We start from the raw sequence: 15612 nt of genomic DNA, 5'->3' as shown, positions 1-15612 counted from the left end.
AGAATAAAAATATCGTAGACCACTACAGAATATTCGGACGATTGAAATCATTTTATTTATGTTTTATTGAGAAATACGCATAATTCTTCTTTACATCTAATAACAAATACACATTCTTAATTAAAGATATTATTAATTAACCAATATCTGTATCTCGGTTTCTCTTTATCAATTTTTATTATATTAAAACACTTTACCCTAAGTAATTTATGTCATTTATGTAATGAATCGTTAATATGTTTGAACTCGAGCAATCAGCGGCGAAATATCAGAACAAAAAGTCACCATAGTTACATATAGCTATCCGTATCATTTGTTTTTCGACATATCGCTTCGGAATAGCATCGCATTTAAGTCTGCGGATGTATCGCGTGCACGCGTGCAATTCCGTGAAAGGCGCGAAATAGCCACACGTGTCGAATGTGAACCAACGGCATAAACGTCGAACTCCGTTTAAAATGAGAATCGTCCGTGACCCCGAGAATGTTGCAAAATTTGCACGATCCCGGGTGCAAGTGCAAGGTCAAGTGCAGTGGGCAACCTGCCAACCATGCAACGTAACCGTCGACTTCCTGGTCTGTTCAAAGCGTTGAAAAATTGTCTGTTCGATCGCGATCCAACTCGAAAATCATTTCAGAGTTGGAAGTCAAACTCCGTCCATGAAACGTTTAACATCAAGTGATTTAGGAGATATACGTAGGGTGAGCAAGAAGAAACTACCACCTGAAAAACTCGTTATTTATCGAGTTTATCGAAAAAATGTTTGAGGTGAAATCTATTATATTTAAGGGCTTGGAAAGGGCTTGGACAGGTGGGGACATTTTCATTTTTTAATATCATATTTTGTAAAATATTAAGAAAACCTTGAATTTTTTAAACGGTACCATACGTTTTTTATAATACTAATCAATCTAGCTGGATATTCTCTGCAAAAAAGTATGAACCTATTTACACCGAAAAACTGTTAGTTTAGCTTTTAACTTAATTTATTAAATTTAACGTATAACACGAAAGACAGAGACAATACCTCTTCGCGTATTTTCTTGTCTTTCGACCATTAAATTTGGCAAATTTAAAATAAAATATCTGCTAAAATAATCGTTCTTCGGTATAAATAATATTGCATTGAATGTTATTGGGTATATGTAATATTATAAAACATATGTGGTGCCGTTTACAAATTCCAAGTTCACCTTAGTACTTCAAAAAATGTAAGGTATTAAAAAATTAAAATACTCTTATCTGATCAGGCTCCTTAGATACAATAAATTTCACTCCAAACATTTTCTGATAAAATCAATAGATAACGAGTTATTCCACACGGTACTTTTTACTGACTCGCTCTGCACATAATATTGTGTTTGTCAGTTTACAAGTGTACACATAGGTATCAATAATTTTTTTTCTACGTTCTCATTCTTATTGGATACAGCTCCTTAATGAACTTTAACAGACCTAGACTTCTAAATATCGCTTGATGATCCTAACATCCTCCTATAATAATGTAATCAGAATTCGGAAAAATCTCAACTTCGCTTGAAACTTAAAAGTGTATTTCAGGTAAGTAAAGTAAATAACACTCGTAAATTTTTGAATAAATAATGTAACCAGTCAAGAAGTTTTCAATTTTCAGAACTGAAGAAACTTATTGAATCTGAACGAGACTTAACGTTTCGTGTAATAACGAACCAACCACTCCTTTTGGTTGAGTTCAAATCTGGAGCTTTTTTCTGATTGTTCGCTACTTTTTTCCGGAAGTACGTGAGAAGTACACGAAGATGCAAGATTGACACATTCAAAGGTTTGATCATCATGTTAACTAAGCGGAGAGATGCGGGTTATTCTAGCATCAAACACGTGAAGTGGCTACAAGTTCGAGAAGTACGTTCCTCGAGCTGTGAGGTATTGATCCACGGCAGTTCAAGCAAAAGTTCTTCGGGAGTTTGCAAGATTCTTTGCTGACGTTTCTGCGCTACTGCATGTACGATTTCTCTTCCTCGTCGAGACGCTGCACGCTTAGAAGCTTCAGGCGTGGCACGAATTGGTCAACCCTTCGAGCAAATTAAATATTCTTTTTACAAATGGATATATTTTATACAGGCGATACTCATTTTGCGTTGACATCGTTATGTTAATTTAAAAATATAATAGATAATTTAGTTTCTAATTTTGTTTGTTGTGTGAAACTATAACATAAGTAATCAGAAATTTCAACTTGAATTTAAAGGAATAATATTTGTTATATCGCTGTTTTGTACTTTTCAATTTATGAAATATATCAGTGTAATTTTAATGGCGCGTATGATGATTGTTCAGAAGCGTGAATTGAACGTGATTACCTTTTCCCTTGGTTTATCATACATCCGGTCTGGAGATTGTATCGAGCTGTAAAAGTTCACCCCTTTTATAGCTGCTCCAAAAATATCGAGTCGGTCAATTCAGTGAGATCACCGAGTTATCTGTCCTAGCCATCGCAGACACGCCCTTCTCCCAATATTTCTTTCAATAAAAACTTTCATTTTTGTCCAAACATGGTGGACGACGAATGCAGAAACAGGGTTTAAAGGACAATTTAAAATCTCTACATAGGCCAAAATTCTATTTTTAGTTCTCTAGAACACATAACAAGTTCTAAATCACAAAATAATGATAAATTACCAATTGAACTATGGTCATTGTTGACTTTCCTGTGAATTACTGTCAAAGAATACTTTAAATTAAAATTAGTCTCATAGAATATTTATTCGCGTTTCATTGAAAATTGTAAATTACATCAAAATGAAAATTCTGAAATGTTCCTGAAAATGCAGCAAGCCTCGAAGATTGTGATCACTTTTTAAAGAAAATCTATAAACCCTAAACCTTCTTCCCCTAAAGAGATTGAAATTTACAAGTTTCTCCATACAACGCCCCGAGACGATAACCGGTGATTCGCAATGGCACTCAGGAATTCAAAGAAAATTTAAGAAGTTCAGAAATAACGCGGTAGTCAAGCATGATATACTTTTTCCATTCCTGCTAGTATTTTGATGTAAAATTCAGTACATTTTATTTGTTACACGATTTCACGCATTTGTTGATAAGTTGAGACATAGAAATTGATTTCACGAATAATATAAGAAAATTTATTTATAATTATATTTTTCTATTATTACAACCTTTTACTTCGTTTTAAAATATTCGTATTATGTATGAGATGATTCAAACAAATTCGCAAAAATCTTATTTAGCATGAAAATCTAAAGCAACGTTTGAAATAGTGAGTTGAGAAAATTAACTTGCCCGTAAAAGAAAAGTGGCAAAGTGTCGCTTATCCTATTCTTTTCCTGCAGTCTTCATAGATAATTTAAATAATCATCGTCCAAAAAATATTCAATCTTGTACATGTGGTACACGACGAACAAAAAATATAGAGGAGTTACAAAAGAGTAGCAGCTATCATCGAGAAGTATCATAGTAGCTCCGTTAATCGTACAAATCTTTCTCTACAATGGAGCGCGACAAACGGCGGCCCGGTAATCGCATTAAACACGCGTCCTCGAGGTTGGCACGAGCGAATAATTGATGCCCGGTTCGTTCAACAGACATTTCTGTACACCTATTCACGACGAGATCGATAATAATCGAAGCAAACCGAGCGTTAGTGACCGCGGCCTTCTGGGAAATCTAGAAAACACCGACGAAGGAAACACGTTCGCGTGTATCGAGGGTTCAAGGACACCGACGCAGACGCCGGGCGTCATTCTGTCTCCACACGGACGCTCGAGTTCGCCTCGAGCTTCTTGAATGGCGATCCATCGGGTGGCGTCCGAATCTCTTGTATTCCGAAACGATATGATAAAAAGAACTGAATGGATCTGTATTCGCTAACTCGATGGAATTGAATTTTCCATTCACGAACAGAATAGCTGCCACGGACAAATTTACTACTATTTGGTAGATAAGCAGTAAAATATACGGGCCGCTTATTTGTCAAATCGATTAACTTCACAAAAGGTAAAGATAATTGATAAAATTATATAAGATATCGATTCAGTGTTTTGATATTAAAATTTCGAAAATTTCGAAAAATAAGATTAACCACTTTGGCCTGTATAAAGTGGAGTTAATCATTTCAGCCACTTGGCTCATATGACAGCCTAATGTAAATAAAAAGTAGCGAAAATATGAGTTTCCTAGAGATCGATACGAATACACGTGTCACGTATAGCGATTCAGGGTAACACGTTAGTGCATAAACTTGAACGGATTATTCAAATTTAAAAAACTGCTGCGAAAGAGCGGACGAGGAAATTCCGCTCTGACCTGCTTGCCTGGATCAGTCCGTTCTCGTACCTCTTGCATTCGAATGAGGATTAACATCTATATTTAAAACATTCCACTTTTCTCTCTGACTAAAAAAAAGACAGAAATAAAAGGAGTAAGTAAAGATATCACTGTACAGGAATAGTATGATATAATCAATATCATCATGAAACTGCACGAGTCAAACATCCCATGTTCTTATATTAAAGAAAGTTTTCTTATTATATAGCATTATAGATAGAATTGTTAGAGTTTCACGTGTTTAGATGTGTGTGTTGTTATAAGTTCGGACGCTGCGAGAATATGAGTAATAAAAGCAGAGAGAATAAGGAACATAAGAGGTATATTCTAAGGTCAAGTTTAAGTATAGGTTGTAAGACTAAATGTTAAGAGATGTTAAGCTCGATGGTTGAAAAAATAGGCCATGAATGTAAACCAAAAAGGAAAGTAAATAAAGTAATAGTATTATAGATACAATATCGTGTCGTGTCTCAGAAATAAAAGAAATAAAACAAACTTTGATGATCACTGTTATCTGAGGAGCAATCGGCTAGAAGAAAGCTGGAAAGTTAATGGTAGATTGGCGACGTAGAAAATCGACGTTTTGCATGTCGAGAAGGTTCAACGATCGTTGAAAGGACCTTGGTGGTCATCAAGGTGATATCAATACGGGTGATTCCCGTCGATCTGCAGGTGCATGGTAACGTGGCACACATTCGTGATTATGCCCATGAGGATTCGATTGAAAAGATTATCACGCAGAAAAAGCACCTTGTGTGCAATTATAGACACGCTTTGCGTAAAAAGTTAACGTCTTCCTTTGTCTTTCTTTCTTTTTCTTATTCTACTTTTATTTCAATAGTCGAGTGGGAAGAAATTGCAATCCTACGTTTGTGTCACGGTATATTAAATTAGAAATCGATTACGATGTCGCGATAAGGCGGTATCTGAAGTGACGATGCATGAAAGTTCGCCGCGCAACAAGCGGAGTAATTAAAAGTTCTCACGGAGGCGGACAAGCGACGTTCATCTTCCTTTTGTTTCCGGTAACTGATTTCCGAGCAACTGATGAGACGATCAATGAGGTTATCACGACGTTGTTTGTTCTTTTAAGGTATTTTCAAGGGCTCAAATATCGATAGTTCATCGAAAACAAGATTTAATCATTTGCTTTACGATATTTCTCAGTTATTGTGGTATACCTCGTCCTTTCAGGATCGAATTTTTCTAAACTCTAAGAGGATTTATTTTTACTGAATAAAATACAAAAAATATTTCTGTACTAAATGGAAGATTAAATATACTAAATAACACACCACATAAAATTCTACATGAAAATTTCGCAATAAATAAATTCCAGGAAGTTAATAAAGTAATCTTTTTAACTTTAAAAATGTATGAGTCCCAAACACTAAATGATAACTTTCAACACGAATACGTGTGCAAAATTCAGGTTTAGATTTATTCAGTCGGACATAAAAATTGCAAGGCAGAATTTAACCGCAGCATTGCTCGTTCGCCGTAATCACGACCGCTGTTGTATAAATTTTTAAATAGCGTGGATGAACGAGTGACCCGCAGATTGCGGTGCATACGAGTTTACAATGACCAATCGTCCCCTCATCAAGGTCGATGATTGTAGCGGCAATTTTCAGCCAGCCTGACGACGATTATTCGTGAGCCGTGTTATTATTCATAGACCGTGCGCAGACGAAATCGCTGTATGTATCGTAGGTGATCCGTGGCGCCACGGCGCTTGTGACGTAGGTGTATCAGCGTCGGTGCTATCTACAATGCCATTCAGAGATTCAACAAGCCACAATCTGAATAGAGAGTCTAGTGGACAAACATTGTCATGATGTACAGTAACTCACAAAAGTATTTGTAAATTCGTAGAAACCTTTCGAATATATTATATGTGTTATATGAAGCATTTAAAAATTTCATTGGAACTGCAATGAAGCTGATTAAATTGTAATTGTATTGGTAAAGTTTGAAACAAATCTGAAAATTTGCATAGGAGTTAAAAGACTGTGTAAGTGTATATTTCGCTCAGATCATAAAAGCATTTAAACAGTCAATTATCTGTTATATTAATAAGCCTCGCTATTCAAACAACTTTAACACTTGTTATATGTTTAACATTGTCTATGTTTGCACTAATTTTTTACTATATATATGTTTTCAATAAATATTTTCTAATTTCTATACATTTTCAGGTTAGTTGCGAATATTATCGATATAGCCATGAAAATCGTGCCTCATTATAGTGCGAATGAAGTTTCAATATTTTTTATATAACGCACAATATATACATATGCATGGCTTACTATGGTTTGCATTCAAATACTTTTGTGAACCACTGTACACAAGTAACTATGAAAATGTACGTGGCATATCGTCGAATTCCATCAGAGTGCATCAACCCCATCAATACAGGCTTTTCGTATACCAAAAAATGGCTTATACCTATGAGTCCATAGTTATTCTCTCTCTCTCTCTCTCTCCCTCTCTCTCTCTCTTCTTTATTTTTATCTCCCTTTTTCCTGTATTTTTTTAACCTTTTTGAAAGTGGTGTTAAATTTACGATAAAAGCTTCGCGATGAAAGTGCATGTTTTTTAAAAAAAAAAAAAAACCAATATCGCAGAGTCATTATCACATTTCGACATCGCTTTTACCGTAACCCAAAGCTCCGATTAACCCAGCCTTTATTATCTAAAAATCCGATTTCCCTACTTTTCAGCCCCTATCATTTCACTTGTCGCGGCAAATCTAATTAAGGGCGACTCTTTTAAACGGCGTTGGACATGAGTCGCATTCCCGCTTGACGAAAATTTCATTACGCAACGTCGTTAAAATCCCATAGAGGGAAAAGGAGTCTCGAATTCCCTGGCAGAAGCGTGTACTACCGTATCACGGATCCGTTTAATTTTTAGTTACACGTTATTTCCGCTGTCGATCCGAAAGGAAATTACGCCGGCCCTGCCGCGAGAAGTTAACACTTGATTATTTACCATTCAATTTTCCTCACTTCCGGCACGCGCTTAAAACACTATTTGGTGAAATTGAATCTCCGGGCAAGCAACCTTTACCATGTGAATCGTGAAAGACTCTAAAAGGCAAATAGTAAATTCATCTCTTCACTTTTTCGACGTCGGTTACTCGAACACTCATGATACATTATTCAAACATCCTTCGGTTAATTCACCCCCAGTTGGCTATAACCTTCGATATTCATTTCAATCCAGACCTTGGTGCAAATCGTGGCTTGCCCTTGGCTAGATCGTGTGCAATCGAAATGCATGGTGAAATCTCGCGCACGCAACAGGAATCCGTAGATCTGATTTAAAAGTAATGCAGTTTGAGAATTTGATTGGAACGTTGAGGAACTTGGTTAGGTATGTTATGTAATATACAGTAGCTATGGAAAGAAGTATTATTATTATTAAGTATTATTATAGCATTTCTTATTGTAGCATTTACTAATTAATTAGGATCAAATATATAAATCCTCTTGAGAGATATAGTGGTAGATATAAATAAATTCGCAAGAAAAGATGGAAAAGTTGGGAGGATAGATGAAAGTCAAAGAAGATAAGTAAGAAACAAGATAGAAAGTAGGTAGTAGAAAGTGAAGAAGAGAAACGAGGAAGAAGAATGGTATTAGTTTCAAAATCCATTCGATTTAGAAATGATCCACCTGATAGAAATCTTATACTCTAAGTCTTCGTTACTCTCAATTAAAACTTTTAACTGTAAATGACCATCCAACTATTTTACAAATTTCTAACAATTAAAACATTCGAAATTTTAATTAATTCGACCAACTATGTCTAATATCTATTTCAGATATTAATTACAACCATATATTTCTAATTTTCCTCTTACGTAAAACCACAGTGTGTTATGCACGTCTCGTCACGAAATATCTATCCGTGGACGGAAACAAGTTGAATTTCATTTCGTATTGACCCCCATCGTCTCCCATTTCAATTTGTCAACGGGTAGGGTGCGATAAATATATTCCCACACGAATCACATGTACCGAAGTCGCACATATAAACTGCGAGTTACTCGTGACTCGAATATTTGGTATACGCATTCAGCTAGGCATTAATAGATTTCCATTTGACGAATCTTCATCCTTGTATATGAATTGTTTCGTCCTCTTCCAATAACCATCCACGTAAAACATGCCCGGATTTCCTTTTCGCGCTATAACGCTCGACTTAATGGTGCGCTAATTCGAAATTTCATCAACGAAATCGCCGTTCATTAACGGTGTTTAATGCGTCTAGCGTTAAGTTTATCGATATCCCCAATGTTGCGAATATTCACACGAGTATTTCGGTATTCGCTACTTTTGAGACGTAAAACTACATTTATGGAAGCGAAATTTTAGTCCATTTTCGATTAACTGAATTTTTGCTAATTGAATTCACTTACTTGCATACATCACTAATATCTCCAAACCACTAATCTCTATCGATGCTATCGATGCAAGAGGGAACTTTGAATTCTTCATTAATCCTAGAAAATCAGAAGCTTTTCCGGCTATGTGCGAAACTGAAACGAGTATGGTAAAAATGCATGTAAAAATCTAAAACTCAAGAAAAAGCAGAGATGTCGTGTCCACATCATAGAACCACCAAAAATTATCTATTGTTGACGCTTTAGCAATCGACTAGACTGGACTCCCGTGAAAAACTAGAACCGAAAATCAAGGTGGCCAAACTACATCGAATTAGAGCGGAATAATTAACGTAGGACGACGATGAGACTGAGAAGAGGGGAGGAAGTTCCGGTTGGTAACAATGTATTCGATATGTTGGGGAAATACGTTCTATATAGTGAAATTGATCCGATCGTTGAGGATATCGGCGGCGGTCGAGACATGTGGCAAATTCGAAACGCCGACATGAACACTGTACATCAAGGGATAGAGGGAATGCGTTGAATTCCGGCCAAATAGATGGCTGACCACGGATTAATTAAGTTCTCGACCAGAGGCGGTCATTTTGTTCTCGTCGGCAACGATCTTGTCCACGGTCAAATACCAGGGTTATGAATTAGTTGAATTTCTTTAAGGATACCTGGACTCTCTTGCATAATTGAACATACTTTACTTAGGTATCAGTAAAATTTTACAAGTTACAAATTACCAATATGAATAACTTTGCATAATAGTAAAGAGTTTGATAACAACGCAAATAAAATTTTGCAAATAAATTTAAAAAATCATGATGCATTTAGTTACTCTATTTGACAAAAAATTATAAAGCTACAAAAGAGAAGTTTGTAATTTATAACTTGCAACTTTTGTCAGTATACTACTATATGCTATTCGAATATTTTTCATCAATAAATCATCAAGATCATATCTATAAGAATTGATCTCTACAAAAAAAAGTTACATTATAGAATATGGAATATACCTGTAAAACGGTTTAATCTCGTGCTTCAAAATTTTTGGAAATACTACAAATCGTTATATTGGTTTGTTCAACGAGAAACGCCAGAAATTGCATATAATACAGAAATTTCACTATTTTGATCGTGATTCGTGATCAATTTTTAAGGGGATTTTCGTTCTGGTTTATCCATTTACGTTTTAGAGGATGTCCATTAAAACACACAGTTTACGGTTTTATACGCACCTGACTACCAACGTGAAACAAAAAATATTCGGTTATATACGGTAGCAAAAATCACGTATTGTGTAAAATGAACTCTGACACGCGTTAGATTCTCCATAAATATCCAACGCAGACTTTTCATAAACACTGTGTCATGGTTTATATGAATGAAAATAACATGATCGAAATTAATATCAGCCTATTAAATTCTGAACGGAGAAACCAAAGTGCTACTGAGTTTAGCAAAAATTGTATATTTCATACCCATTGTCACGTGTTGTACTTTATTTCCACTTATACCTTTATTATTGATGTAAACTATCGGAAATCCGTTCTAAATCTACCGGAAAACCCAATTTTTTTCATCGATTTGAGGAACGTTATATAACGCGCTGTTTTATCAGGAATTAATCCAGCGTTAATTTAAACGCGAGCTCGTATTTAGTCAATCATTTTCCAGATTAAAACGAAATCGATCTCATTTACATAGCAAACGATTACACCGTAGTTACATTCAAAAAATACGTTAAACGGCTTAAGTACCGCAACTATACGGATTGCTCTCATCGACTCGCCAATTAAAAAGGCATCGATCATTATGGCTGATCGAATTAATCGTTCAAATCAACGAACAGGATGAGTTTCCAAGAACTGCATTGATTGAGCTTTGTAAAGCTTCTAAAATCAAGTATCGGAAACAACGGAATTCAAATGAAATCATACGCTAGACGGAGACGAAGAATTGAATAGCGCAAGAGAAACTTCTTTATAAATATATTATATTTGTTGTATGAAACATTTTAAAACTTCATTACTGCTAATGAAGTCAGTGCAGTATCGACCAGTATACGATATCTAAAAAATTATTTGTGACTTTCACCATCAGATATTAGCTCCACTATTATTTGGACAAACAAATGAATATAACAATCCTGTGTAACATATTTCGGAGTCATACTGGTTATCCCATTGTTTTCGCTGTTCCAACACTTTAAACATATGCGTTGGTACTTCGAGTGTTAAAAGTTACATATTTTCTAGAGCAGATATTTTGTTTCTCGGGTAAGGAAATTTTCAGATTTTTTCTATTATGTATACTATATCTAATTTATTAGGTCTATTTACCAGCCCTAGTTTTGCAATTTCCTTTATATATTATGTATCTGCATTATAATCTAAAACGTTCCCACGTATTTGTCGCCCAGTACCAACCATCTAACTGTCATCAGATACTAACCTATCAGCCATCGTACACATCTTTTTTATCTGTAAGTTCAATCAATTGAAATTAAATTTGGAGATGTTCATTCAACCATTCTCTGCCCTTTCACGTAGAAAAACGTTTAAAACTCCGAAGCAAGAAAAAAAGGGTTTGAAGCTGTTTCTCGAAAATAAAATAATCCAGAGACAGGCCGCTAAGGTTCCAATATTCCAAAAACGAAGAATGTGAAGACTGCATGATACACGTCGAATGTACACACCAACAAAATACTAATCATTTTACTCGTGATATATACAAAAATCAAATTTGTATGTATTTGTGTGTATTCTAGCATCTAAACGCCTTTCTTCTTACATTGTTAATCATTTAGACCGAAAAATCTACTAATTATAATTAATCAGTATTAAACGACAATTTTCCGTTCCTCACAAATTATAACAATTTTGCATTTACAAATTATCAATTCATATTATTGAATTTCACAAAATAATGTCCTTCCTTTTATTAAATTCCATTTGTGCTGCAAAGTCATTTTTCAAATTTTGACTTTTATCGACTTAGCCCAAAATATTACAAAAGGACTTGGAACGGTCGATACTTTCCAACGTAATATTTTTATAATAATATATATATATAATATAGTAAATATAATATATAATATAGTAATACTTTCGTGATCCGCGTTTCACAAATTCCTCAAGGTTAGTATCGGTATCGTACAGATATCACTCCAATTATACGATTCTCCTCTTGTCTTATCACGACAAAGGTTTTTTGCTGCTGAAATCGAACCCTCGTGAGCAATTAATCGGCCAACGAGAAAGTAAAATTTATGGCCGAACAGATATCCGACTGATCGACGACTTCTTTGAATAAACGCCCGAAGACCTCTGCGGATGAGCAAAAACACGAGCTGTCGGTTGTTTGCCAAGAGAATGATTTTATTGGAACACGTGGTTTGCTCGCTTTTAATGGATATATTCGAGAACGATATTGCGATACGGGCGAAAGGAATGAATTGCCGAGACGATAAATATATATCTTGATTATACATGTATATACCTCCATTTTTTGTTAGGGTGCAGTATGAAACGGGTTTCGAAGATTAAGTCGGTTCGAAAGTTCGATCGAGTGTGATACACTCTAAGATGTGGATATTGAGATACATGATATGGACATTGATCAAGGACGTTTGAAATAGAAAGTGAGTAAAATGATAGATACATTTCTAAATGTTTCAGTTTAAATATCGTATTGATTCTGAAATTTCTTGAACATCTAAACTATTAGTACCGAAATTTTATAAGTTATTTTACAATTTATTATTACAAAATTTTAAGTTACAAGTTACTGGTCGTAATAAATTCTCTTGCTTAGATGGAACAAGTTTGGTAATAAAACGTGTAACGTGTAATCTGATAATAAAATATTTGAAAAATTACAAACTGATTAATTGTATTATTTAATGTAAAAGTATAAAAACTGTTTGTATACTAGAAGTCTGTAATGTACAGTTTATCATTTGAAGTCCGCGTGAGAAAAATAAAAAATAGAACGATTTAATGGAATTAATTAAGACATTAATTAAAAACACTCCATTAATTAAAATCATCTATTGCAATTATCTAATTAAATTTTATCCAGGAATGTTTTTCTAATAACAGTTTACGTAATCCAACCGAAGAATAACTGGATGAAGAAATAAAATTCCTTGAAATCTCAAATACTTTTAATGTTCTTCGCTAGTTACTCCAATGGATCGACCCAATTTGCTCGCATAAGCAACAGAAACACGTTTCCATATAGTCTGAGATTCGAGTAATTTTAAATTCATTTTTTTCGCATTTACAAATACCCAAGCGTGAAAAAACAATTTCTCTCTGCTCTGGGACAATTCCCCTTTTCATCTGGGCTGCAAAAGCGACGCACAAAGAGAGGAAACAGCACAACACGATAATGCTACCGGTCCGAAAAGCTTTATCCGCAATTTTTCATTATTCAAGATTTGCCGGATGCTCTTTCTATCTCTTTTACTTTCTCTCTTTATGCGTGAAAGTACAAAAGCGGATCGCGAAAAAACTTTCTCCGCCGTAATAGACAGAGGATCAGATCGCATCTAGCCGTCATAAATAAGTGAACTCTTAAGTACAGCAAATAAGTATCGGCCAACATTCCACGTCAATTTCGCAAACGGTGCGCGTGGCATATACACACTACGCACCTATGTGTACGCGGTCGAATGCAGAAGGGAGCTGCTATTGATTCGTTGTTCAGGAATAATATAAGGGTAACCAATCGGATCATAAGTCCTTTGAGCATGACAAATATTATAAAAAATAAATCGGGTAAAATAGTTTTAACATGAGAATTACCAAATTTTACCAAATTAGGGGTTGCAGGTCTTTCTCTCTTCTTTGCGATTATCAAGGGTACGTGGCTTTCACATTGCTTTATCAAAATTAATGTGAATTTTTATTAAAATAAATGTAGTACTTTTCTAGTGTATAATATCGTGTTCCAAGAAACGACGCTACTAGTTGGATTTCGACTTTTCAAGAAGTTAATAGCCATCATAAACTTATAGAAGGGGTTGAAAGTAGATTCAAAGCGGGGATTAACAGAAGCTGTTCTCGTAATGCGGCTTAACGTAATTTAAATGATCCTTTGTGGTTGAAACCGTTCTTTAGCTTTCTTTAGCACACACGACATAACAGTTGTTAATTTTAATTCGTATTATTAAGATTATAACTTTATATTTAAGTGATTATATCATTTTATCCGAAAGGAACGCGTATTTGTATTAAATGTTCACAATTAGATGATTTTTATAATTACGTAACGTAAACTGTACAATTTGGATAATTTCATGTCTAAACAAAGGATACCTTTATTCGCCACGCTGCTTAATCAATTGAGCTATCCAGGTCAATAGGCGAATTCCTTTGGCCTAATATTCATACTGACTGACGACTACAAACTCAACGTCAACAACTCAATGTCAGATTTGAACTAACATCGGAACAATCCTGAGCTCGAACCTAGCTTAACTTAAACTTCGTTCAAAATTAACTAAGATCTCGTCTTGAAACACCTGGATACCATCCATTAAAGCAAGCTGTTACTGTTTCCCTGTAATATATTGAAGGGTCTGCTTGAAGCTTCGGGCCGCGTCGAAGAACCATCACGGTCAAAACGCGGCTTAAAACCACAGCGAACGCTGCTTTTTGGTTCTCAACATCGATGAATTTTCTCAAGTGAAAGTCATCTTATGAATATACCTATATTCATACGAGATAGTTGGCATAAACTCGGCTTTGGACGCTCGAAACTTCGATCAAACTAACGTTAATAACACCCCTCCGATTAACTCTACCGTAGAATTCAAATCACTTGTAGAATCCAACGAGATTTTGTGAATTTTATATATTTCAAAATCGATATTTTATATATTTTATATATTTTGAAATCGTTCATAGACGATTAAAAGCTTACCTTGGAGATGTAAATCACTGTTCAAGAAATGTAAGAATAAATCAGAAATGCAAACAAGGAAACAAAAGAGATGAAATTGGGCAAAATATAATTACTTGGAAGTTTTATATTAATCATAGTTTAAAATTGTTCAGACGCGATTAAAAGTTTTTGTTGGACATGTAGACTAACATGCAAAAAATGCAGGAAATAAATGAAGAATTTAAATAAAGAAACTACGTAGGTGTAAGTAGATAAAATAAAAGAGTCGTTTAACGTTTTGTTAAGTTGTTAGATTTAAAGCCTTTGTAAATGGCTAAAAAATAGAAAATTTTTAGAATAGTTCGATATCTTTTGTGGATAAATGAAAGTTCACATTAGAAATGTAAACGAATGAACGAGGAATGCAAACAAATAAACAAAAAATGCAACAAAAAGACCGAAAATGGAAATAGATGAAAATTAAACGATTCTGTGGAAGATTTTTATAAGACTGGTTTTGGAAACCTTTTATTGAAAGTTTACATCAGAAATGCAAGCCGATAAACCAAATATATAAACAAATGTGTGAATGAGAAAAAATAAATAAACATTTATTGTTTGATAAAAATATATTTGAGAAGAATTTATAATCCTTCAAAGACAATTTTATTCTTCAAATCTCATTCTACGTTAAGGTTTCGTTTACGTTTGTTCTTTACAACATTATACGAAGTAATACAAAATATTGTCGGTTAAACTGTGTTCTGAATTTTCTATTGCGTGCGATATTGATTATGCAAATTTTTTTTCGTTTTAAACACATCCCAGAATTACTAGTTAGAACTGTGCGATGCTGCATTCCTGCACGTAAGTTTTGTATTCCGATAGCGTATGTTAACACCGGAAGTTAAATTCAAACTGTGACTCTATTGATTTCCCGCAATTGCATTTCAATGTGCCAATGCAACTAGTCGTATAAACAATGTCGTCATTTG

This window comes from Bombus vosnesenskii, unplaced genomic scaffold (genome assembly GCF_011952255.1).
Source record: "Bombus vosnesenskii isolate JDL3184/JDL3185 unplaced genomic scaffold, Bvos_JDL3184-5_v1.1 scf7180000013351, whole genome shotgun sequence".
Taxonomy (NCBI): Eukaryota; Metazoa; Arthropoda; class Insecta; order Hymenoptera; family Apidae; genus Bombus; species Bombus vosnesenskii.
Note: the sequence above shows the minus strand (reverse complement) of the source record.